The sequence below is a fragment of the Coregonus clupeaformis genome, chromosome 15 (genome assembly GCF_020615455.1).
Source record: "Coregonus clupeaformis isolate EN_2021a chromosome 15, ASM2061545v1, whole genome shotgun sequence".
Taxonomy (NCBI): Eukaryota; Metazoa; Chordata; class Actinopteri; order Salmoniformes; family Salmonidae; genus Coregonus; species Coregonus clupeaformis.
In genome coordinates this window covers 66,762,593-66,785,825 of record NC_059206.1, presented here as the reverse complement: position 1 = coordinate 66,785,825, position 23,233 = coordinate 66,762,593, and positions in this window count along the sequence as shown.

The window sequence follows — 23,233 nt, the reverse complement described above, 5'->3', positions numbered from 1 at the left end:
GGTCCTTCCCTGAAGGCTCCAGGCCATGCTCCATTAGCAGTGTCTGCCTCTGACAGGCCCTGGGCCCTGCAGCAGCAGATAAAATCACTGGCACCGGGGCCTCTACCTCCATCATAACTGCTGGCAGCAGCCGCAAAACTGCTCTCTTTGTCTCTCTCTCTCTATCTCTCCCCCTCCCCCTCTATCTGTATTCAGCTGCAGTCGAGCCTGAAGACACTCGTGGGAGCAGGTCCATGTGGGAGGTCTGGTCTCAGAGTGTGTGGTCTGGTGGCGGTATGGTACGAGCACTATACCAGCTACCTGCACAGGAAGTCTCCTAAAGTAGTGCACTGAGAGAAACTTTACTGTGGTTTCATTTAAGTTTAAGCTAGTGGGATGTTTTTTGAGGGGGAGGTCATGCTCACTAATCTAATCTCCTCACACTTTTCTGGAGGATTCTAACGTATCTACAGTGGAAGCATCAAGTTTTTCCCTGATACCAGCCACCACAGACCCATCCAAGTGCATTTCCAGTAAACAGCGGTTTTCCGCATCCTGAGTCTATCATCACATTGTACCAGAGGAATCAGGCCTCTCTCTTTGAACTCCTCTGCCAAAGACACGCAGATGAGCTTGTTATTATAGCCGCTCGGCTCGCTTGCATTCGCTGGGAACCAAGGCCTGTCCCTCTGACACACTTCCTGTTCTTTGAAGAGGCCAACGGAGAGATGGCGTTGCGTCCCTATTTCCGAGCCTGGCACTTTGATGCCTGGGAGAGGAGGTGGAGAGGGTTTCAAGCAGAAATCCATTGCGCGGATGGATCTGAATCAAACTCCAACCACCCACACCCACTGATTCTGCTGTTGTGCGCTGGGCCACTTTCAGCTCCATTACTCATCATCCGGCTATGGAACGGACCAAAAATATATTTCATAGGGGTCATCTTCTTATTCCTATGTCTAATTAGTATGAAAAATGTATGCACTCACTAACTGTAAGTCACTCTGGATAAGAGCATCTGCTAAATGACTAAAATGTAAATCTAATTACATACGTCATGTGTCTCTAATAACATACTTGATACGTACAGAGCAGTGCAGTAATCTCTGTCTGGCTTGGACTTCAGAGAGTAAACAAGATAACAACAGTCACATTGAGGTGAAAGGAAGGTGCTCTTTGAGGTATAAGTACACAGCGGAAGAGGAGTGTAGACTGAGGTCTTAAGATGGACACCTGCCTGGCTGTCAACCTATTTACCGACCACCTTGGTGGCCAAGCCCAGTTGATTCCACCGTCAGACCCTGTCCTCTCCCTGGCAACAGGAATAATCGGGGACATTCAGCTCCCTGGATTTGGTGGGATCTAATGCTTTGTCTGTGTTTATGTCCTTGTAACAATGTTAGGGAGGCTGCCTGGGGAGCACACTGGATGCCGCTTCAGTGAGGAGAAGGGGGTGTGGAGAGAGGGGCTAGCGTCTAGCTGAGCAGCTGCTGGGCGCTTAGAGGACAAACATGTGACTGTTGCCTTTTTGTAGTGGGACAAAAGGAGGGGGGATGTTGTAAAGGGCAGAAGACAATCGTGATTGAAGTACAGTGTTGGTTCCTGGAGCGGTGGTGACTCAGCTCATTGTGGTGAGCTCAGCGTGTGATGTGTCAGGCGAGGGGTCTTCAGGAAGGGAGCTCTGGCTTGTCGTGTGTATGCCATTCCATATGGAGAATGGAGAACTCCGCCTATAGTCATCCAGTGCTGGATTCATCTACAAAAAATGTATGGACTCAGAGTACTGTAACCAGGCCCCCAGTGTTCAGTGTGGAGCGTGAAGTCACGAGCTCTGCTGGTAGCAACCTAGTGGTGCCAAAAGCCCTGTTCTGCCCTAGAAAGCCTATGTAAATTACGATCACCAGAACGGCCAATCATTTTTTTTTTGACGGCCGTTTTGGGCTCTAAAATTAGTTTATTACGATCAAGTTAGGTCCCCACAGTGAATTATTTTTAAGTTCGCTGCAAATCTAGATATTTCATTAAATAGTTATCCATTCTGACACGGACCAATCACAGGCCGGGAGGCTAGGAGGAGGCTCACGCTCTCATGCACGCTCTTTGCACACCTAAGGGGGTGTGGTGTGCTACAGTATCCAGATGAGAGTGCGGAGTCAACGAGCCTGTCAAGTGGAGATGGAGGGGCTGATCAATGGCTATGGGGCTGACAGAGGATGACAGAGGATGGACATGGAGATGGAGGATTAGCTCACACTATGATTGAAATATCAATTTAATATGCAATTATAATTTATTACATTTTGAATCATATGTCTAAGGTTCTTTTTTTATGATGACAAAATGATGCAGTTGCACAAATGAGAAAGATAGTCTACAATCATATAAAAATACAGAATTGAGATCAAATAAATGTATAATATATATATCATGGGGTAATCCAAAATAGCCTAACCGAGTTGTGATCGGTTGTTGCGATGGTAGCCCATTAACATTTTATTTTCAGGTGGAAGGATCATAGTCATATGATCAACTAGATAAGGGTACTCACGCGCACTTAACTTTACGGCAATTTGAGTTAGATTTTACAAAGACAGTCACAATGCCAACATTTTCTGTATTTAACTGTACTAATCGTCACTTGAAAGAGTATAATCTTCATTTTTTTCTGGTAAGTCAGTCATCATTCTGATTATTTTAGTTAATATTTGCTGTCCATTTCATTCTCCAATGTTGACCTGGCTATGGTCTAGGTAATGCTGTGCTTTCAAATGAACATTCCGCTGCAAAGGTTTAACAGTAGGCTAGCATCAGGTTATTGCATGATTATGCAGGTTATGGGCATACCTGATCGATTTAGCTAACTTCATTTGGTCGTCTTCATTTTCATGACAAGCAGTAATAAGATGATGGCTTTAATATCCATGGTTGACTCTCTCAGGCAGGATTTAAACGACTACATTGACCATGATCCTTTGCTAGTTACGGCCACTTTCACCATGATCCTTAGCGATTATTTTGGTGCCATTCAGCCCCATTCAGCAATATGACGCACTTCAAATTAAAATACTTCCGGCTTCATGCGCCATCCAGTAGTGGTGCATAGGTAAAATCACTGGGGAAGCCAAGCCAGAAAAAAAAGCCATATTACAACATATGGGTTGTGATAATTGCGTTGTTTGCTCTATAACCTTTTAGTTCATATGCTTTGCGACCGTGATATATGCCTAAGGCCGAGACAATAAGAAGACACAGTGGCAGAATAAATTCAACCACACCTTTGTTTTATCACAAAACCGGAGAGTAACCTCTGTCCGGTGAAGTCCAGAAAGCATATTACATTTAACAAACAGTTACATGACCTACAGCACGGTCAAGCAAGTTAATGTTTCCGACATTTTCGGACTACTAAAAACTATTGATTTAGAACCACAGAGAGTTACTGCAAACAGGAGCTGCCTCCACTATTCCAGCACCATTTCAACTTCAACATTTCAACATCATCAAATCACCTGTGCTTAGTCTAATACAGTGACAACTAAAAGATACCAAAAACAATTTAGTCCAATCAAAGTAAGCTAAATATAATGTGGCTGTCCATGGTTCTGATTTGTGTGTGTGTGTGCGTTCCTGCAAGTATAAAAAACATATTGACTCACCCTACTTGTAGAGAAACGGCAATACCATCCTCCTCTCTTTCATGTTGATGAAATGGTCTATGACTCCGTCATACAGGCTAAAATGCTTGCTCGCTAGCCTAACTTCCTTTCATAACCATGGGCAACGTTAGCTAGTTAACGTTAGCCTTCTACATCTAGCTACATATTGAACTTCCATCCTCTCAGTCAGGGGGCACAATGTATTTTATGGTTGGATCAGAATCGCGTTATAATCATTGGCCAGTAAGGAGAATTAAGTAAAACCACAAGACCAAACCCCTAGCGAGATGCAACAATTCAAGTTGTATCTGTCGATGACGTATTTCTCTGTGATAGGAGTGAAGCCAAATCCAAACTGGCTTCCCTTGACACTTTTTTTTTGGTGCGCCAGGACCATTCACAGTTGAGCTTGCTCAGTTTAACTCAACGTTGATTGGCTTTTACTTTTTTTATCAAGGGAGGCCAAATGCTCACTGGCTTCCCTTGCATTCAATGAAACGGGTGGCAACAATGTCATACTCTTTATGACCAGACTGCTTCAGATAGATGGCGTACACATACAGAGACAGAGGGCCGCTGTTTCGCTCGCTTGGATGCTTTCTCCAGTGAGATACAAGGAAAATTATGAAAACAATAGAGAGACGAAAGATACATTATTTTATATTTTTTAAATCTTTTTTTCTTGGTCAATTTTTGGGGGAAGCCTGGCTTCCTTTGGCATCTATGAATACACGCCACGGGCGCCATCAGGAGTTTTCCATAGTAATACGTGGATGACATCAACACTACTATACTGGTTTTAATATCTATGACTGTAACACTGCTATGTAGCATTTAGGCCTATCATTATTATGGAAAATAGCAGTAGACATGTACCAAATCAAGACAATTATATTTTGCATAGTTCTAGGTGTGAGAAGTTTTTCCAAAACAATTCACACCCCCAAAAATCCCATTGTATGGAAATACCCCATTGTGGGACCACCCATACGTAAAAATGTATGCACACATGACTGTAAGTCGCTTTGGATAAAAGCGTCTGCTAAATGGCATATTATGTAAGTCGCTCTGGATAAGAGCGTCTGCTAAATGACTAAAATGTAAATGTAAATTGTCACACAAAGCTACACTGACATTTTCTCATGTATTAGGTGATCACTACAGACCATATTTCTCCCTGCATATTACCACTTCCATTATCTCATATCATCTGCTTTATGTTTCTGGCTAGGCCAGATATCAACACTTATAACAAGATACCACATTGTGTTAGATTAAAGTGACTGGATCATATAATGTATCTTCAAGTATTATACAGTGAGGGAAAAAAGTATTTGATCCCCTGCTGATTTTGTACGTTTGCCCACTGACAAAGAAATGATCAATCAATAATTTTAATGGTAGGTTTATTTGAATAGTGAGAGACAGAATAACAACAACAAAAATCGTGAAAAACGCATGTCAAAAATGTTATAAATTGATTTGCATTTTAATGAGGGAAATAAGTATTTGACCCCTCTGCAAAACATGACTTAGTACTTGGTGGCAAAACCCTTGTTGGCAATCACAGAGGTCAGACGTTTCTTGTAGTTGGCCACCAGGTTTGCACACATCTCAGGAGGGATTTTGTCCCACTCCTCTTTGCAGATCTTCTCCAAATCATTAAGGATTCGAGGCTGACGTTTGGCAACTCGAACCTTCAGCTCCCTCCACAGATTTTCTATGGGATTAAGGTCTGGAGACTGGCTAGGCCACTCCAGGACCTTAATGTCCTTCTTCTTGAGCCACTCCATTGTTGCCTTGGCCGTGTGTTTTGGGTCATTGTCATGCTGGAATACACATCCACGACCCATTTTCAATGCCCTGGCTGAGGGAAGGAGGTTCTCACCCAAGATTTGACGGTACATGGCCCCGTCCATCGTCTCTTTTGATGCGGTGAAGTTGTCCTGTCCCCTTAGCAGAAAAACATCCCCAAAGCATGAGGTTTCCACCTCCATGTTTGACGGTGGGGATGGTGTTCTTGGGGTCATAGGCAGCATTCCTCCTCCAAACACGGCGAGTTGAGTTGATGCCAAAGAGCTCCATTTTGGTCTCATCTGACCACAACACTTTCACCCAGTTCTCCTCTGAATCATTCAGATCTTCATTGGCAAACTTCAGACGGGCATGTATATGTGCTTTCTTGAGCAGGGGGACCTTGCTGGCGCTGCAGGATTTCAGTCCTTCACGGCGTAGTGTGTTACCAATTGTTTTCTTGGTGACTATGGTCCCAGCTGCCTTGAGATCATTGACAAGATCCTCCCGTGTAGTTCTGGGCTGATTCCTCACCGTTCTCATGATCATTGCAACTCCACAAGGTGAGATCTTACATGGAGCCCCAGGCCGAGGAAGATTGACAGTTCTTTTGTGTTTCTTCCATTTGCGAATATTCGCACCAACTGTTGTCACCTTCTCACCAAGCTGCTTGGCGATGGTCTTGTAGCCCATTCCAGCCTTGTGTAGGTCCACAATCTTGTTTGGAATCTGATTGATTGATTGCTTCTGTGGACAGGTGTCTTTTATACAGGCAACAAACTGAGATTAGGAGCACTCCCTTTAAGAGTGTGCTCCTAATCTCAGCTTGTTACCTGTATAAAATACACCTGGAAGCCAGAAATCTTTCTGATTGAGAGGGGGTCAAATACTTATTTCCCTCATTAAAATGCAAATCAATTTATAACATTTTTTACATGCGTTTTTCTGGATTATTTTGTTGTTGTTCTGTCTCTCACTGTTCAAATAAACCTACCATTAGAATTATAGACTGATCATTTCTTTGTCAGTGGGCAAACGTACAAAATCAGCAGGGGATCAAATACCTTTTTCCCTCACTGTATACAGATTCCCACTATGGCTGACCAAACATAGTAATACACATACCTAATGAAATGTGTATTCCATATGTTTAAATTGATCTAAACTGATGAAGCTATCAACTTTTCAAGTAATTTGTATTTTTAGACATGTACTGTATATATGTTTGATTGAACTCTTCAAGAAGTGTGTTGGGGTGTGTGAAGTGTCCAGCTGCAGACCATATATCCAACTCTGACACTTTTATGCTTAAATGCAGTTTTTACGATATTAATAGAGTGGCGCAGCGGTCTAAGGCACTGCATCTCAGTGCACTACAGACCCCCTGGTTCGATTCCAGGCTGTATCACAACTGGCCGTGATTGGGAGTCCCATAGGGCGGCGCACAATTGGCCCAGAGTCGTCCGGGTTTGGCCGGTGTAGGCGTCATTGTAAATAAGGTATTTGTTCTTAACTGACTTGCCTAGTTAAATAAAAAAAATAAAAACTTAATGAAAGTAGAAAGCAAATTTAAAACTGAAGGTGCTGCTAAACTGGAATATTTGTATACCTTATAAATAAAGAATCGTCCGGCTTATTTCTTTTAAGAGACTTATCTTAATTAGCTGCTGATCTTGTGCTATATGTTATTGGCTTGTAGTGTAAAAGAGGGGAAACTCTGGAGTCCCACTTAAAAATTCATTTTTATCTAATAAAGGCGGCATGTAAAACACCCTTAATAGGGCCTTAAGCCCACTAAGCTTTTTTCTGCTAATGTCTACAGTATAGAAGACAGTAATGGAGTAAATTATGTGTAGTGTGTAATAACAAAGTTAACGTATGTTGTCTGCCACAGACTTTCAGTCACAGTTCCGGATGGTTGTATTCATTTTTCCTCTCTGACACAAAACCTTGTCCCAAATTTAGCTCTACTATAATCAACACCTCTTATTTTTCACTATTTGCTGCACCCGGCACTGACTCTGGTTCCTTTTTGAAGCGCTGAATACACAATTAGTGTATTCAGCCGAAAACAGTGGGGATCCCCCTTTGATGTGGGGATCAAATGAAGGAGCTGTGTGTTTTTGTCCAAAATGACAGGCTTGCCAGGTTTACTAATGGGTAGCTAATAGAAAGAGAGGTTTATGATGCTCATTAATTACACGGCCTGTCATGTGCTGGAAGAGGAGAAAAGAGAAGATAGGAAGAGAAAGGGAGTGGGGCGCAACAGAGGAAGGGGATGAAGAGAGAGAAAGAGAGAGAGAGGGGAGGAGGTGAGGAAAGAGGCTGGGTGTACTAGTCTGTGAAGGAGAAAATTGGGAATGGAGAGGTGTTTAAAAAGAGTGAGGGGAAAATTGGGTACAGAGGGAGAGAAACAGACAGAATAGGCGGGACGGAGGAGTGAAATGATCTTGGGGTGTAAGAGTGCTGGAGCAAAATCTGTGAGGGAGAGAGTGAGAGAGAGAATAAGAAAGGAAGAGAGAGAGGAACAGAAAGAGAGAGAGTAGAAGAAGAAAGCTGAAAGGAGAAATAAAGGGAGAGAAGTAAAAAGGAGGAGATAAAATAATCCTTTCCTGAGATAAGAGAAGCCACCAAGACAGGAGCTTCAAAGAGCGGAGAGACAATCTCGTGGGAGCGCGCCGTAAACCTTTTCCACATCTTCAGAGGGAAATTCAGTCCCTGATCCAAACACACCCTGGCTCTCAGCACCCACGACTCTGCAGGCGTCCGAGGCTCGGCACCTCCTGGGGTGGCTCGCACACTTCCAAAGCAACACTTCCCTTTGAACTGCCTTGGCCCCACGTCGAGCAGCGATGGTGATCTGCACATAAGGTGCAAATGTGAATGGTTAATGAGAAGCACCAAAAAACATCAGAGCAGTGCTCTGCCACTCCTACTAGTCAGGGGGAGAAAAATACAGAAATCTCTCTCATATCACCTCGAACCAGCACCAGCTCATCTCACACAAACCCTGTCTCTATAGACGTTGGTTTGTCATCTCAAACTGAGGCGTTAACAATACCCCTTGTCCTACTGTCCTACTAATGGAAACCTATTCTATCCTACATGACTGTGAGGTTTGAGTTGAGATGTAGCCACTAGTGAGTATCACAGTTGATTCCACCATGGGTAAGTGAGCACAGTGTTGCCAGATTCTATTGACACTTTTACAGTGCATTATGCAGCCTGATCACTAGAAATAGACTTCGATTTCAGACGTTTGAAATGGTCCTATGAACATATATGCCTTCCTCAGCAAAAATAATAATAATAAAACAATTGCCCAGCACTGGGCACAAACTCCTGATGCTCAGAGACGAAGCGCACTGCTATGACCACTGCGCCACAGCAGTTCACAATGCTCTAGCGAGCCGTGAGAATACTTGATGATACTTGATGGTATTTTATTTTAATCGTTCCCCAAACCATAGCCCTAACCTTAACCACTCAGAATTAATGCCTAAACTGTTAACCTTTGAGTTGTTTTGGATTTAACCCTGTAACCACGCGGAATTAACCCTGTAACCATGTGGGATTAATGCGTACAAAATAGACGTTCATCCATAATAGGGATTAATATTTCCTGGAAATCTACCAAGTTTCAATACCATGAGTAATTAATATTTATCGCGAGAGTCCCGGGAAATACTGCAAAAATAGGAAGTGCCCATTTTTAAGCGTTTAAAACCAAGATATGGTCACTATGTGTCACACCCTGGCCTTGAGAGGCCGGTTGTCTTTAGTTGGTTTGGTCAGGGCGTGAGTTACTATGTGTATATCTAGGTTTAGTTCTAGGTTTATATTTCTATGTTTGGCCGGGTGTGATTCCCAATCAGAGGCAGCTGTCGCTCGTTGTCTCTGATTGGGGATCATACTTAGGTAGCCTGGTTGCCTACCTTAGTGGTGGGATCTTGTTTATGACTTGTGTTTGGCTTGTTGTGTTGGAGCCACTGTTGGAGCTTCACATTTCATTGTTTTTGTTGTTTTGTTGTTTTGTCGAGTGTTTATCAGTTCTAATAAACATGTACGCATACCACGCTGCACCTTGGTCTGACCCGTCTCTCAACGATCGTGACAGAAGATCCCACCACCAACGGACCAAGCAGCATGGCCAGGAGGAGCAGACACCCTGGACACAGGTGGGGAAAACATTTTGGACATGGGAGGAGATTTTAGCTGGTAAAGGACCCTGGGCGAGGGAAGAAGCCCAGGCAGGAGAGGAATAAACGGCGAGGCCGAAGGTGCCGACGACGAAGGAAGCCCGAGAGACAGCCCCAATAATTTTTTTGGGGGGGGCACAAGGGGTGGTTGGCGGAGCCAGGGTTCAGAGCAGAGCCAACTCTCCGTATTCACGCTAAGCGTGTGACGTGCAGGCTCCGTGTTATGCGGAGATACGCACTGTGTCGCCAGTGCGCCTGCACAGTCCAGTGCGTCCTGTGCTAGCGCCACGCACGTGCCATGCGAAAATGGGCATCCAGCCAGGACGGGGTGTGCCGGCTCAACGCTCCTGGTCTCCAGTACGCCTCCTCGGTCCAGCATATCCTGCGCCGGATTCTACGTACTGTGTCTCCAGTGCGCGTTCACAACCCAGTGTGTCCTGTGCTAACGCCACGCACGTACCGTGCAGAAGTGGGCATCCAGCCAGGACGGGTTGTGCCAGCTCTACGCTCCAGACCTCCAGTGCGCCTCCACAGCCCGGTATGGCCTGTGCCAGCTCCTCGCACCAAACCAGTGGTGCGTGTCGCCAGTCCGGTACGCCCCATACCTGCTCCCCGCACCAAACCAGTGGTGCGCGTATCCAGTCCGGTACGCCCCGTACCTGCTCCCCGCACCAAACCAGTGGTGCGTGTCGCCAGCCCGGTACGCCCCATACCTGCTCCCCGCACCAAACCAGTGGTGCGCGTATCCAGTCCAGTACGGCCCGTACCTGCTCCCCGCACCAAACCAGTGGTGCGTGTCGCCAGCCCGGTACGCCCCGTTCCTGCTCCCCGCACCAAACCAGTGGTGCGCGTATCCAGTCGGGCATGGCCCGTGCCTGCTCCTCGCACCAAACCAGTGGTGCGTGTCTCCAGTCCGGCACGACCCGTGCCTGCTCCTCGCACCAGACCAGTGGTGCGTGTTCCCAGTCCAGCTCCGGTCAGCGGCACCACTCCGGAGCCAGAGCAGTCCGCTCCACCGGTGCCTAGTCCAGCTCCGGTCAGCGGCTCCACTCCGGAGCCAGAGCAGTCCGCTCCACCGGGATCCAGTTCAGCTACGGTCAGCGGCTCCACTCCAGGCCCAGACAGGGCTTGGTGCATCGCGGGAGGATTGCCGATCCAGGCCCAGACGTCAGCCCCTCTCCAGGTTCGGGGCCTCCCACACCAGGGTCCAGACAGGGCTTGGTGCATCGTGGGAGGAAGGAGAGGGGAAGCATCGCGCTGAGGTCCAGACCAGACCAGGGGTGCAACGGGGAGGCAGAGAGGGAGAGGTCGTCACGCCCGGAGCCGGAGCCGCCTCCGAGGCTGAATGCCCACCCGGACCCTCCCCTAATGAGTCAGGTTGGTGCGGCCGGAGTACGTACCTTTGGGGAGGGGGGTACTGTCACGCCCTGGCCTTGAGAGGCCGGTTGTCTTTAGTTGGTTTGGTCAGGGCGTGAGTTTCTATGTGTATATCTATGTTTAGTTCTAGGTTTATATTTCTATGTTTGGCCGGGTGTGATTCCCAATCAGAGGCAGCTGTCGCTCGTTGTCTCTGATTGGGGATCATACTTAGGTAGCCTGGTTGCCTACCTTAGTGGTGGGATCTTGTTTATGACTCGTGTTTGGCTTGTTGTGTTGGAGCCACTGTTGGAGCCTCACGTTTCGTTGTTTTTGTTGTTTTGTCAAGTGTTTCTTCTAATAAACATGTACGCATACCACGCTGCAGCTTGGTCTGACCCGTCTCTCAACGATCGTGACACTATGCCATTGTCCTCCCCAAATGAGAGGGGCGCTTGTCGGCTTGGCTGTGCCACTATGCAAAGATTTCTGAGCAAATGAAACTGATATTTAGTAATGATAGAATAGCCTATCTTTGATCGGCAATTACAGGCTGTTCATAAATTCAGCGCATTTCAGCAGTAGGCTATCTCGACACAGAGCGTGCTCAGGACACACAGAGTGCACCCTGAGTATATCGTTGTAGAATCATACAAACTTTGTAATGGCAATCAAACAAAATGACCAAAGTTGCTAAACTTGCTGGATAACCTCCTTCAACAAATGACGTAATATCTCCTATATTTGGCAAAATCGTGTTGATGATTATACAGATAGCAGATCATCTCATGAATACGGGGAGATGAAGAGTGGAAATAGTTTAAATATCAATGTCACACTCTGGCTCCAGGACTGTGTGTTAGAGCCAGGGTGTATCTCATTTGGTGGTGTTGGGGTTGGGTGAGTTTCATTTTGTTTGTGTTTAGTGGTGATTGGTCAATGACTCCCAATCGGAGGTAACGAGTGTCAGCTGTCGGCTCGTTATCTCTGATTGGGAGCCATATATATACTGTTGTGTTTCACTGTTTGTTTGTGGGTTTTTGTTCCAGTGTTCTATGTTCTGTCGGTGTCACAGAGGACTTCACGTATTGTCAGTTGTTGTTTTTCGTGGTTGCTTTAATTTAATAAAGTCATCATGTTCACTCGCAACGCTGCGCATTGGTCCGCTCCTTTAGACGATCGTGACAGAAAAACCCACCATAAAAGGACCAAGCAGCGTGTCAAGCGGCAACAGGATCCACCTACACAGGATTTATATCCACCCATAAAGGATTCATGGACATGGGAGGAGATACTGGATGGTAAGGGTCCTTGGGCACAACCGGGAGAATATCGCCTCCCTCGTGAAGAGCTGGAGGCAGCTAAAGCCGAGAGGAGGCGATATGAGGAGGCAGCACAGAGGCAAGGCTGGAAGCCCGGGAGTACAACCCAAAAATTTTTTGGGGGGGGGCACATGGCTTGGGCGCCTGGGCAGCAGGAGGCTGCCACAGGGAGATGTGGAGAGAAGGCTATCGGATTACGGGAGCCATTGGCGAGTAGAGGGAGGGAAGTTGTTGTCGCACGGCATGAGAGACTGAAGTGTGTTACCAGTCCGGTCCGGCCCGTTCCTGATCCCCAGTTAAGGCCAGTGGTGTGTGTTCCCGGTACGGACCGGCCTGTTCCTGCTCCTAGCACGTATCCTACGGGGTGCGTCACCAGCCCAGCCCGGCCTGTTCCTTCAGAGCCGTCCGCCAGACCGGAGCCGCTAGAGCCTTCCGCCAGACAGAATCATACACCTGCTATGGAATCAGCAGGAGCCGACGCAGCCTATGCTGGACTGGAGGCTCGGGTTCGTGACGGGCAGGAGCGGCTCATGCGGATGGGAGCCGCCCTGCTGGAGGTGATGACTGCAATCCGAGGCTGGGGTCCGCCTCCACCGCTAGCCGCCCAGCCAGCACCATCACCCAGCCATGAGCAGCCAGATCCGTCAGCCAGCCATGAGCAGCCAGATCCGTCAGCCAGCCATGAGCAGCCAGATCCGTCAGCCAGCCATGAGCAGCCAGACCCGTCAGCCAGCCATGAGCAGCCAGATCCGTCAGCCAGGATCCGCCAGAGCCGTCCAGCCGGGATCCGCCAGAGCCGTCCAGCCGGGATCCGCCAGAGCCGTCCAGCCGGGATCCGCCAGAGCCGTCCAGCCGGGATCCGCCAGAGCCGTCCAGCCGGGATCCGCCAGAGCCGTCCAGCCGGGATCCGCCAGAGCCGTCCAGCCGGGATCCGCCAGAGCCGTCCAGCCGGGATCCGCCAGAGCCGTCCAGCCGGGACCCGCCAGAGCCGTCCAGCCGGGACCCGCCAGTGCCGTCCAGCCGGGACCCGCCAGAGCCGTCCAGCCGGGATCCGCCAGAGCCGTCCAGCCGGGATCCGCCAGAGCCGTCCAGCCGGGATCCGCCAGAGCCGTCCAGCCGGGATCCGCCAGAGCCGTCCAGCCGGGATCCGCCAGAGCCGTCCAGCCGGGATCCGCCAGAGCCGCCCAGCCGGGATCCGCCAGAGCCGTCCAGCCGGGATCCGCCAGAGCCGTCCAGCCGGGATCCGCCAGAGCCGTCCAGCCGGGATCCGCCAGAGCCGTCCAGCCGGGATCCGCCAGAGCCGTCCAGCCGGGACCCGCCAGAGCCGTCCAGCCGGGACCCGCCAGTGCCGTCCAGCCGGGACCCGCCAGAGCCGTCCAGCCGGGATCCGCCAGAGCCGTCCAGCCGGGATCCGCCAGAGCCGTCCAGCCGGGATCCGCCAGAGCCGTCCAGCCGGGATCCGCCAGAGCCGACCAGCCGGGAGCCACCAGAGCCGTCCAGCCAGTATCCGCCATTCAGCCTGGTACTGCCCCTTAGTCCGGTACTGCCCCTTAGTCCGGTACTGCCCCTTAGTCCGGTGCTGCCCCTTAGTCCGGTGCCGCCCCTTAACCCAGTGGGGTTTAGTTGGGGGGTGGTCATGTGGAGGAGGCTAGGGAAGCGGGTGGTGACTAAGGTGGGATGGGGACCACGACCAGGGGCAGAACCGCCACCGTGGACAGACGCCCCCTAGACTGTATGCTGGTGCGCCCGGAGTTCGCACCTTTAGGGGGGGGTACTGTCACACTCTGGCTCCAGGACTGTGTGTTAGAGCCAGGGTGTATCTCATTTGGTGGTGTTGGGGTTGGGTGAGTTTCATTTTGTTTGTGTTTAGTGGTGATTGGTCAATGACTCCCAATCGGAGGTAACGAGTGTCAGCTGTCGGCTCGTTATCTCTGATTGGGAGCCATATATATACTGTTGTGTTTCACTGTTTGTTTGTGGGTTTTTGTTCCAGTGTTCTATGTTCTGTCGGTGTCACAGAGGACTTCACGTATTGTCAGTTGTTGTTTTTCGTGGTTGCTTTAATTTAATAAAGTCATCATGTTCACTCGCAACGCTGCGCATTGGTCCGCTCCTTTAGACGATCGTGACAATCAAGGTATCTTAACGGGGACCAACTCTGTTTTAAAAATATCCATATCTACTCTCATAACGTTTGTTGATCACACAAGTGCTCTCATATGGACAGCAAGTACGAGATAGAGAAGAGAAGCGGGGGAAATGTTATAGCGGTATTTTGACATGCACAGGCGACATGCTTTGATAATGCAACCTATGGATTACAGATTAAAGTTAGGAATTTTCATGCGAGACAGGAGTCAGGATTTTGGGTTCAGTGGGATTGGGACTGGATAGGAAAATAGCCTAGGAGGCTCTAGGACAGGAGAAGATACAATTTTCCCTTATGCCTCTTTGAATTGTCAACAGACTTCATGTCTGTGACAGATATGCCTATGTAGTGAATTGGGCATAGGCCTATCACATTTGTGACTGTCTGAAGAGTCACAATGACAGCTCAAAGAGGCACACGTTCTTTTATAGGCTATACTGTAGGGGTTTCCTGTAGGGTTTATTAACTGCATTCAGGTCGTGTGTGCAGTCCGACAGTGTCAATTATGCATGTGCTTTGAATTTATGGCGACTTTGTGTGAAGTAAATACGCTATGCTAAAGGGGATGTGAAGAGTGTTCCTGGGACAGTCCTGGGATATTCATCCCTAATCCATAATATGTTGAATTTCAAAGGGAAACTATGAGATCTTGTTGGCATTGTGAGCCTGTCAGTAGCAGTGACTGGGCCTGGACCATGCAGTGACCTGTGAGTGACCAGGCTTCTCTCTCTCCTCCCTGCAGGCTGGACACCAGCAGGGTTATCCACCAGACTGGTTGGTTTATTTAGCTAAACTCTGAGTCTCCCACACATAGAGGCCTGGATGGCCATGGAATTCATTATCCCAGGCCCTGGAAACGAGCCGCCTGTGTTTTGAATAGTTTCACCACGCTTGTCTCTCTCTCTCTCTCTCTCTGTCTGTCTCTCTGTCTGTCTCTCTGTCTCTGTCTCTGTCTCTCTGTCTGTCTCTCTGTCTCTCTCTCTCTCTCTCTCTCTCTCTCTCTCTCTCTCTCTCTCTCTCTCTCTCTCTCTCTCTCTCTCTCTCTCTCTCTCTCTCTCTCTCTCTCTCTCTCTCTCTCTCTCTCTCTCCGCTCAGGTTCAATCGCTAGAGGACCACGATCGGATTGCGGCCGTAGTGTTATATCATCAGTGTTATATCATCAGTGTTATATCAGTGTTATATCATCTTCAAGGTATTCGCCGTGAGCTGCTATGCGACCGTGGCTGTAGCCCACACAGAAAAACAATGGGCGGCTAACACCCAAATATTTACTGGGGCTTATCCACAGCAAAGAGGGCTGTTTGGAATAACATGGCCCAGGGTTTGACAGGGTTTAGCGGGGTGGGCCCACGGGCTCTGGTTGCAGAGAGACTTCCTCTCCACAGGCCCCTGAGCTTACAACCTATCACACACAGACACATGGGGAAGCCAGGAAAAAGTTTTTTTTTTTCTTACACAACGAGGATAGGGAGAACAAGGAAAGAGGGACCCTTGGAGGGAGATGTAAGGCTGATAGAACTATGTAGAGGAGGGAGAAGGGTGGAAGAGAGAGAGAGAGAGAGAGAGAGAGAGAGAGAGAGGAGTTCAGGGGAGCTTATCTCTCAGGGAGATACAGTACTAAATCTCCCAGAAAACCCTGAGGGAATGAACCTGCAGCAGAGGTGACTGCCCGTTCCATGATCTCGCCATCACGGTTGACAACTCCGTTGTGTCCTCCTCCCAGAGTGCGAAGAGCCTTGGCGTGACCCTGGACAACACCCTGTCGTTCTCCGCTAACATCAAGGCGGTGACCCGATCCTGCAGGTTCATGCTCTACAACATTCGGAGAGTACGACCCTGCCTTACACAGGAAGCGGCACAGGTCCTAATCCAGGCACTTGTCATCTCCCGTCTGGATTACTGCAACTCGCTGTTGGCTGGCCTCCCTGCCTGTGCCATTAAACCCCTACAACTCATCCAGAATGCCGCAGCCCGTCTGGTGTTCAACCTTCCCAAGTTCTCTCACGTCACCCCCCTCCTCCGCACACTCCACTGGCTTCCAGTTGAAGCTCGCATCCGTTACAAGACCATGGTGCTTGCCTATGGAGCAGTGAGGGGAACGGCACCTCCGTACCTTCAGGCTCTGATCAGTCCCTACACCCAACCGAGGGCATTGCGTTCATCCACCTCTGGCCTGCTGGCTCCCCTTCCTCTGCGGAAGCATAGTTCCCGCTCAGCCCAGTCAAAACTGTTCGCTGCTCTGGCGCCCCAATGGTGGAACAAGCTCCCTCACGACGCCAGGACAGCGGAGTCACTCACCACCTTCCGGAGACATTTGAAACCCCACCTCTTTAAGGAATACCTGGGATAGGATAAATTAATCCTTCTACCCCCCCCACCCCCAAAATAAAAATAAATAAAAAATAAAAAACATAAAAAACAAATAAAATAATAAACAAAAAAATTTAAAAATAAATAAATTGTAAAGTGGTTATCCCACTGGCTATAGGGTGAATGCACCAATTTGTAAGTCGCTCTGGATAAGAGCGTCTGCTAAATGACGTAAATGTGCCCTTGAGCAAGGCACTTAACCCTAATTGCTCCTGTAAGTCGCTCTGGATAAGAGCGTCTGCTAAATTACTAAAATGTAAATGTAAAATGTGAAGGGAGGAGCCTGTCTTGACTGGGCTGGGTCGGGGGGAGAAGAGCCAATGGCGATGGGTGGTGGTGCTGGATTCAATGTTGACTCCAGAGTGGTGTACTACGAATCTAGATAGAGGAGTTAGCGAGCTAACTTTGGTCAACTCTGAGTTCAACTCGGGGTAACCGGTGACACAAAAGTGCCTCACCTTTTAGCTAAGTACATGTCTATGGCAACGAATCCTTCAGAACTCAGGGCTAACTCCACTTTTCCTGAATGAAGTGTTTGAGCCGTGAGTTGAGGAGAAATCAAATTAGATGCCCTCCCTCTCGCAAAGAGTGCGTCATCATCCTTCATTCTCCGGACCATATTTGAGGAAGATGACTGATTAAATATTTTATTAATCAAATGTTCTTGTGTGTTAAAAATAGTAATATTCAAATACATATCACAAGACGGCACTTTTAATAGCCCATTTCACACCATAACCTGCTGAATTTGCAGGTTGTAATTAAAATAATTTTCACACATGTACAAGTGTGTATTTATACGCAAGTGTGTATTGGAAATGTGTTTTTTGCACTCCCAACTCCCCCTGAGTTGGCCAAGGTCTGCCACCATCAACGGTGACCCTGGAGCAAATAGGCTTACGTGCCTTGCTCAAGGGCACATCAGCAGATTTTTCACTGTGTCGGCTCGGCATTCGAACTAGCGACCTTTTGGGTACTGGCCTAACCTTTCTTTCATTTTGATTTCGGCAAAAATGTAAATGTGGCACAGACTCTCCCATGGATCGATGTTTCAACATTATCTCAATGAAGAGTTCGGCGTTCGACTAGCCACGTGCGACATAAATGCGTAGTTACAAGCCCAGCTCGAGCAGGCTCTAGTAATCGGTGAGTGCACAATTAATATCTACCTTCGTAACATGGATAAAGCCTGAGCTGGAATGTGAAGCTAACTGAAGCTAGCCAGTGGCGATTTTAGCATGTAAATCTTGGTGGGGCAAACAAACAAAACAAATGTGGGATGCATGCCAGCAAAGCCACTACACAACACAACACTAAACAATAAATAATTGCACAATAACGGTGACAAACGGGCCTACATAAAGCTGTTCCAACAGCAGAGTCACAACAGCAGTCCCAACACCTTACCACTGCTACACCTGGGTATCAGCGGAGCCTTGTTTGGCAGCGAAACAGTTAATTCAGCCTCATTTACTGCCTTTAAAAAAAACATAGCTGAGATGGCTGACTTGCTTAAACAAATGTAGTTTCCACTGACAATTGAGATGTACAAGCTATGGCATAAGGGGACGACAAGCGGATAAGAGGCAATCCGTAATTTCGATTAAGACATTAATGAGCGAGCTAGGACGGACGTGGTCAATATAACTATTTGTTCAGCACTTTTGAAATGTACAGCGACAGAATTCAGAACATGGGCCGTTCTTACAGTGTTCTCCCTGTACACCAAGTCAGAACCGTAGGATAAATAAAGTGGGCATATAAGCAGACAATGAAAGCTCTTACAATATTCTATGATTACATTTCTCTAAAACAGGTTATAGGCTACATGAGCACCACCAAGTCAGAACAGTAGGCGAAATTAACGGGAAAATAGACCAAGTTATTAGGGTGAGGCACATGGACTACAAACAGCTTACTACACAGCATACACTTAGTATTACTTTCTCAGCTACAGTAACATATCTCCCTGGCATATTACATCATTTATGCAGCAGCATACAATACATTTTTGGACTCACCTTGTTGTGCTCACTTGAACAGGAAGGTGGCGTGGCGGTGCTTCGTGGGCAAATTTTGTCATCAAACTTTGTCATTAAAGTCTGGCATTCTCTGGATTTATGGTGCTTTCAAGACAACTGGGAACTCTGAAAAAAAACAAGGTTGAATCATGATGACGTCAGTGATCTTCAGGTTGTAGCTCTAGAAAGAGGCCCGAGTTCCAGATTTACAATTCCGAGTTGGTTGACCGTTCAAAACATATTTTTCCAGTCGGAGCTCCCAGTTTTCTTGAACTCACTGAAGTCAGAATTCGCAGTTCCGAGTTAACAGTTGTTTTGAGCGCGGCACAAATCATGCTTCATTGACAGCATGGCCAATGTTGAATGTTTATCATTTTAAGCTTGGAAAAGAGACCCTTAATCCCAGACTTGGGACCACACAGCCACTCCACTGAATAGCAGGCTAGTGATTGCTTTGTAATGCTTGCAGTTAGCCACTGATTCCTTCCAAACCACTCATTGTTGAATTTGCAATTTCCAACTTGTTGTGTAATGTTTATGTCCAATGGCCGATGAGCACCGATACGTTTTATCTATAATTGAGCTTCATTATTTATCTTCATATGACAAGGATTAAAAAGGATTTGCCAGTAGATTGTTGACTTGATTCATGATGATGACTGCCAGCTAAGATTTTGAAAGGATGATGTTGACATGATCAGTCCAATCAAAGTTACTGTAGATATAACGTATTTGATGTCATTTTATCTCTGGCCAATGACCTTGAGCCTTCTTGGATGGGCACTTCTAATGTAACTCTATGGCAGCACCAAAGGGGCTTGAATTTTCGAGCTCTATCCTTAGACTTGGCAGTGACGTAGTGTCCCGATGAGTGACAGAACACTGAGCCAATCACGGCGCAACTAGAGAACATTACCAACCCCTACGCTCCGTATTTTCCGCTGGCTGCCCCACCACCACAGAAAGCACTGAGCTAGGCTGAAACACCTGCATTTTGGAGCTGGCGCAAAAAAACGGCTTTATTAACTAACTTTTTTTTCTTTTTTAAAATATTGTTTGCGATCTGATATGTGACACGTATTAATGCCAAAATAACATGCAAAACAGGCAAGCCACCAAACATTTCTTGTGGGGCTCAAAACAGGTGGGGCACCATCATTTGCAGTTCAGCCCTCTACAATACAGATTTTTAAACGTGGCACCGTAAATGCTAGATTTCAATATACGCCACAACCAAAGTAGGGAAGTAGAGTAGAGCTTGGATACAGAATAACAGAATTGTGAATGTACTTGAAAGGAGCATCTCATTTGGCGTAAATAGTGTCACCTATTGAATAAAACACACCCTTCCAGCATACTGTGATGATGTACTGTGTGTGTGTATGTGTACGTGTATGTGTATGTGTGTGTGTGTGTGTGTGTGTGTGTGTGTGTGTGTGTGTGTGTGTGTGTGTGTGTGTTATGACTGTGATATGTGGTTGTCTCAGCCAGCTATCTTAAGATGAATGCACTAATTGTAAGTCGCTCTGGATAAGAGCATCTGCTAAATTACTAAAATGTCAAATGTAAATGACTAGGTACTTTTTTGTTTGTATCTAAATGAGACACATACTATGAATCAATGCCAGTGGTTGGTCGCCTATGGTGCAGCAATGTCCCACTGTCTGGCTGGTCTCCATGACACATAACCGGAGGGTAGATGTCCTTACTGACCTGGCCACATTATAACTAACCCTGGCCATATCACTGGAAAAACACACCACACTAACATAGCAGACCTATGCTTTTTAAAATGGGTCTGGCTGAAGGCCTACTGCAGAAATATTTTATGCAGCAGAGCAGTTTGACATTGTTCTATTTTATTTGTTTACTTAAACAGTTCTTTAAAAACGTATAGTTTTGCCAGACAAAAGCTGCTCACGCAGTACTGACAGCAGAAATAGGCATGCCCCGAGCAGCATTGTAAAACAAGTACTTAAAATAATTTTTCCACAACAATAAAACATTTCTGAGTTGGCTCGTAGCCATCCCACCAGAATTCTGCCTGTGGTTACTAAGCTAGAGAAGCAGCAAGAAGGACATTGTAGAAGAAAAACAATAAAATACATCTTTATAGGCTGATTTCTACCCCCATAAAATGTTTAAATGACAGCATGTTACAATGAACAAATATTAAAACAGATTTAATTCCTTTTATAGCACTATTTCTGTCTCAAAGTGTACAGTATATGAGACAGCTGAAATGCTTGAATGCCTCTCTACAGTAATGAAGACAAAGGCAGATGACTGTGGTCAAGATTCAAGCCATCCATTATAAATCTTAGACTCCAAGCAATCTCCTTTCACTACACAATGTAACCTACAAACTGCGTGTACAGTATGTTCAATAATATGAATGGAACATAAATTGCCTGAATTGATGCCTATCCTCTGAAGGGAAAAAGTCAATGGAGCATCTATTTCTTTAATGGCATTTATGCCAATTTAACACATGAGACACAAACAGAACTTTACCCATGAGACGAGCCTACAAGCCTCAGATGCCCTTGATGAGGATAACTTTAACTGACACAAGGTTTGATAATGCACACCTAAAATGTGTCAATCTTTCATTTTCCCCCATTTGAACATTTGGATCACTGGGGTAGCCTAACTTTATCTGTCTTGCCTTGGACCCTGCATTTGTTATTGTTATATGTGTGAGCACTGAGCAGGGGCAGGTGTAAGGGTCTATGCTGCATGTAGAACAGGGCAAGACTGGGACTTTGTCCTGTGCAGCCAGGAGGAAATCTCTGCTTCCTCCAGGAGCCGATCAAACACTATCCCCCAGTTCCTCCCTGTCCATTTCCCTCTCAGTTCCCCTCTCCCTCTGTTCCTCTCCCTCCCGGCCCTGTGGCCCTGCACTCCTGAAACGTTCCACAGATGTCTGCCACTCCACCTCCCTGAGTTAGCGTGCCCACTGCCTACTTTTCTTTCCACAATGCAGCAGTGCTGAGTTTACAACTACATACAATGACATGATGCTGCCTGGACCTGAACAATGAGCAGAAATCCTGTAACACACATGCACACACACAATGGCATGCGCGCGCACACACACACACACACACACACACACACCAGCAGCATCTGTTTGACTCTCTCTTTCACTGCAGGCACCAGCCTGAAAAAAGCACACACACACACAAGCACACACACACACACACACACACAAGCACACACACACACACACAATGGCACACAAGGTCAGCTAGCCTCTGGATCCCAAAAATACCCTCGCTACCCATCATCAAAGACCTTAAGGCCTCCCCTGTCAGCCATACCCCTTAGGAGACAGTCAGAACTTTATCTCCTGCAGGATATTGTGCACAAAGACAAAGTTAAACTCTCCGACAGAAAGCAAACCGTTCAGAGGACACTGCCGCTGCATAAGGAAGGAAAAACACAGATCTAAGTCATTAAACAAGCATACAGGCTATTTATGACTTTCACTCTTCATCTTTGTCCTTGTTCATATTGTTTAGTGTGTCCTCCAGGGAATCCAAATACCACCAGCTTAGCACTTCAGGCCCTCAACTGTTCCTGGCTCTGAAGTCAAGCATCGAAGCTAGCAGTGTAGTTGTGAGCAAGGCTGGCTACAACACTTGAGGGTTAAAATGTTAACCTATTCCCTACCTCCATCCCAGTTGATTAGATGGTAAAATGGCGCCACTCACTCTGAATTGTTAACACGGTTACTTTTGCTAACCAACTTCCACATTTTATTAGTCGTATGTACAGGATACGCATGGTATACATCATCCAACGAAATGCTTACTTACAGGTTCCTTCTCGACAATGCAACAACAATAAGAAATAATAAAAGATACAATTACGAACATAAAATAAATGGCTCAGTAGAATAGAGTCAACATTTTAGCATAAGTATAATACAGGAAGGCACAATTTATAGTCCAATACATGTGTATTGGGGAAGGGGGGGTGGGGGTGGTCAGTCCAGTTCAAGTGTTCAGCAGTCTGTTGGTGTTAGACCTCATGCTCCGATACTGTCTCCCCGATGGTAAGAAAGAGAACAGCTCGTGGCTGGGGTGTGTGGGGTCCTTTATGATACTGCGTGCCTTCCTCAAGCACCGTTTCAAGTAGATGTCCTGGACGGGTGGGAGCACGGTCCCAGTGATGTACTGGACTGTCTTCACCAGCCACTGGAGGGCCTTGCGGTCGTGGATGGAGCAATTCCCGCACCAAGACAAGTTTCACTGCACTTTCCATAATTTGGACGTGAATGTGATTTGACAATTACCATTATTGTAAGAAACTACTATTTAGCTAGACCTACCAAATAGCAACCATTATGAAGGGACTCAGGCTCCTCAGGATATTGTAGAGA